Here is a 4,259-nt window from a genome sequence, read left to right on the forward strand (position 1 = left end):
CCCACCTTCAGCCTCCCTAGCCACAAAAGTGTGCTCTTTCCACCTGGAAACCGATATCCATTTCAAACTTACCAACTGCCACAACTACCTAGAATACACCTCCTCTCACCTACCTTCCTGAAAAAAGGCCATCCCCTGTTCCCAATTCCTTCGCCTCCGCCACATCTGCTCCCGAGATGAGGCATTCCACTCCCGGACATCCCAGATGTCCTCGTTTCTCAAGGACCACAACTTCCACTCCACAGTGGTCGAAAATGCCCTCGACCGTGTCTGCCGCATTTCCCACAACTCATCCCTCACACCCCCTACCCGCAATAACAACTGAAACAGAATCCCCCTCGTCCTCACGTACCACCCCACCAACCTCCGAATCCAACGCATCATCCTCCAACATTTCCGCCATCTGCAGTCTGACCCCACTACCAAAGACATTTTTCCCTCCCCACCCTTATCTGCTTTCCGGAGGGACCACTCTCTCCGTGACTCCCTTGTCTGCTCCACACTCCCCTCCAACCCCACCATCCCCGGCACTTTTCCCTGCAACCGCAGGAAGTGCTACACCTGCCCCTACACCTCCCCCCTCACCCCATCCCAGGCCCTAAGAAGGCCTTCCACATCAAACAGATGTTCACCTGCACATCTGCTAATGTGGTATACTGTATCCGCTGTTCCCATTGTGGCCTCCTCTACATCGGGGAAACCAGGCGGAGGCTTGGGGACCGCTTTGCCGAACACCTACACTCGGTTCGCAACAACTACACCTCTCAGTCGCGAACCATTTCAACTCCCCCTCCCACTCCTTGGACGACATGTCCATCCTTGGCCTCCTGCAGTGCCACAATGACGTCACCCAAAAGCTGCAGGAACAGCATCTCATATTCCGCTTGGGAACCCTGCAGCCCAAGGGTATCAATGTGGATTTCACAAGCTTCAAAATCTCCCCTCCCCCAACTGCATCCCAAAACCAGCCCAGCTAGTCCCCGCCTCCCTAACCATTCCTCCCACCTCAAGCCCCACCCCTATCTCCTACCTACTAACCTCATCCCGCCCCCTTGACCTGTCCGTCCTCCCTGGTCCAACCTATCCCCTCCCTAACTCCCCACCTACACTCACCTTTACTGGCTCCATCCCCGCCTCTTTGACCTGTCTGTCTCCTCTCCACCTATCTTCTCTTCTATCCATCTTCTATCCGCCTCCCCCTCTCTCCCTATTTATTTCAGAACCCCCTTCCCCTCCCCCATTTCTGAAGAAGGGTCTAGGCCCGAAACATCAGCCTTCCTGCTCCGCTAATGCTACTTGGCCTGCTGTGTTCATCCAGCCCTACACCGTGTTATCTCATATTCTCCAGCATTGGCAGTTCCTACTATCTCTGTAACAATTTTAACCCCACTGCGAAGCCTCTTCTAAGGATGCCCACCTTAAAGAAGTTACCCTCCTCCCTCCGGAAAAACCTCAGTGCATCCCTCTCCCACTGCAACCCTCTTGTAATCTCTTCGGCCTTGAAACTGCTCGACCACGAAACTGCTCGACCATGTCCTAAAGCAAACCAGGTACTACAGCCACATTACCTTTCCTAGTACCTGCCTATGGAACTGGATCATCCCCAACGGACTACAGTCTACATTTAAGCCTTCCCAATATGGCCCCAACCGCGACGACCACTACATTCAGAACATTGATATCCTACAGAAGCGTTTCTCCCTGCGACTCCTGAAATACACACTCACTGCAATGCGCCGGCATCTCCAAATACTACAATTAAGCCTACCCCAGCTCAGAGCCTCCCTCTCCCAGACCTGCAAAGGACCTCTCCTGTTTTTTATTCTCCGTAAGATCCACAACCTGAACTCTCAATTCTACTCGGCTTTATTAGACACTAAAAACCGAAAGTACTTTAAACTTACTGGTGCCTGCCACCCTACTCAGGACCTTCCCCACCATGTGCCCGCTGCCATTGGCCATGTGGCCACCTTCGGAGCACCAACGGTTTCCACGGATAACATCACATCCTCCACTGCCGCCCGGTACGCCACCTCTGGTACAGTCAACGCCATCAGCACCACTGCTGATGCCGCCACCTCCATTTCCAAGGCCAACAACACAGACATCGAGGACGTCGCTGCCACCAACATCCAAGATTTACCGGCCTACGTTGCTCCGCCCACTGCCGATGTCGCTCCGCCCACCACCTCCGCAGCCAGCATCTCCAGATGAGACAATAGCACCCAGCCCTGCCGAGTCTTCACCATCCCCCCAGACCTCCCCCTTACTGAGGATGAACAGTCAGTCCTCAGTAAAGGGCTCACCTTTGTCCCCCTCCACCCACACATCAACGAATACCGCTCACGTTTGGACATGGAGCAGTTTTTCTGCCGCCTCCGCCTCCGCACTTACTTCTTCAACCGTGAGCCTAACCCTCCCTCTACTGGCCCCTTCTCCCGCCTCCAACACACCCCCTCCTCCTGGACACCACCCCAAGGCCTCCGACCTTCCCTCGACCTCTTAATCTCTAATTGCCGTCGAGACATCGATCGCCTCAAACTCTCCACCCCTCTCACCCACTCCAACCTCTCCCCCGCAGAACGTGCAGCCCTCCGCTCCAATCCCAACCTCACCATAAAACCCGCTGACAAGGGAGGCGCAGTTGTAGTATGGCGAACTAACCTCTACATCGCCGAGGCCAGATGCCAGCTTTCTGGCACTTCCTCCTATTGCCCCCTTAATCATGACCCCACCCCTGAGCACCAAACCATCATCTCCCAAACCATCCACAACCTCATCACCTCAGGTGACCTCCCACCCACAGCCTCCAACCTCATCGATCCCCAACCCCGCACCGCCCGCTTCTATCTCCTTCCCAAAATCCACAAACCTAACTGCCCTGGTCGACCCATTGTCTCCGCCTGCTCCTGCCCCACCGAACTTATCTCCACTTAGCTCGACTCCATTTTCTCCCCCTTGGTCCAAGAACTCCCTACCTACGTCCGTGACACCACCCATGCTCTCCACCTCCTCCAGAACTTCCAATTCCCCGGTCTCCAACACCTCATCTTTACCATGGACGTCCAGTCCCTATACACCTGCATTCCCCATGCTGATGGCCTAAAGGCCTTCCGCTTCTTCCTGTCCTGCAGGCCCGACCAGTCCGCCTCCACTGACACCCTCATCCGCTAAGCCGAACTCGTCCTCACCCTCAACAACTTCTCTTTCAATTCCTCCCACTTCCTACAGACAAAGGGGGTGGCCATGGGTACCCGCATGGGCCCAAGCTATGCCTGCCTCTTTGTTGGATACGTGGAACAATCCCTGTTCCAAAGCTACACTGGCCCTAAACCCCACCTCTTCCTCCGTTACATCGATGACTGTATTGGCACCGCCTCGTGCTCCCACGAGGAGCTCGAACAGTTCATCCACTTCACTAACACCTTCCACCCCAATCTTAAGTTCGCCTGGACCATCTCTGATACCTCTCTCTCCTTCCTGGACATCTCTGTTTCCATCTCTGGCATCCACCTGGAAACTGATATCCATTTCAAACCTACCAACTCCCACAAGCACCTAGAATATACCTCCTCTCACCCACCTTTCTGCAAAAAGGCCATCCCCTATTCCCAATTCCTTCACCTCCGCCGCACCTGTTCCCGAGATGAGGCATTCCACTCCCGGACATCCCAGATGTCCTCGTTTTTCAAGGACCGCAACTTCCCCTCCACAGTGGTCAAAAATGCCCTCGACCGTGTCTCCCGCATTTCCCGCAACTCATCCCTCACACCCCGTTCCTGCAATAACAGCCAAAAAAGAATCCCCCTCGTCCTCATGTACCACCCCACCAATCTCCGGATCCAACGCATCATCCTCCGACACTTCCGCCATCTACAATCTGACCCCACTACCAAAGACATTTTTCCCTCCCCACCCTTATCTGCTTTCCGGCGGGACCACTCTCTCCGTGACTCCCTTGTCCGCTCCACGCTCCCCTCCAGCCCCACCATTCCCGGCACTTTTCCCTGCAACCGAAGCAAGTGCTACACCTGCCCCTACACCTCCCCAATCACCCCCATCCCAGGCCCTAAGAAGGCCTTCCACATCAAACAGATGTTCACCTGCACATCTGCTAATGTGGTATACTGTATCCGCTGTTCCCGTTGTGGCCTCCTCTACATCGGGGAAACCAAGCGGAGGCTTGGGGACCGCTTTGCGGAACACCTACGCTCAGTTCGCAACAAACAACTACACCTCCCAGTCGCGAACCATTTCAA

Source organism: Rhincodon typus, chromosome 28 (assembly GCF_021869965.1).
Source record: "Rhincodon typus isolate 14 chromosome 28, sRhiTyp1.1, whole genome shotgun sequence".
Lineage (NCBI taxonomy): Eukaryota > Metazoa > Chordata > Chondrichthyes > Orectolobiformes > Rhincodontidae > Rhincodon > Rhincodon typus.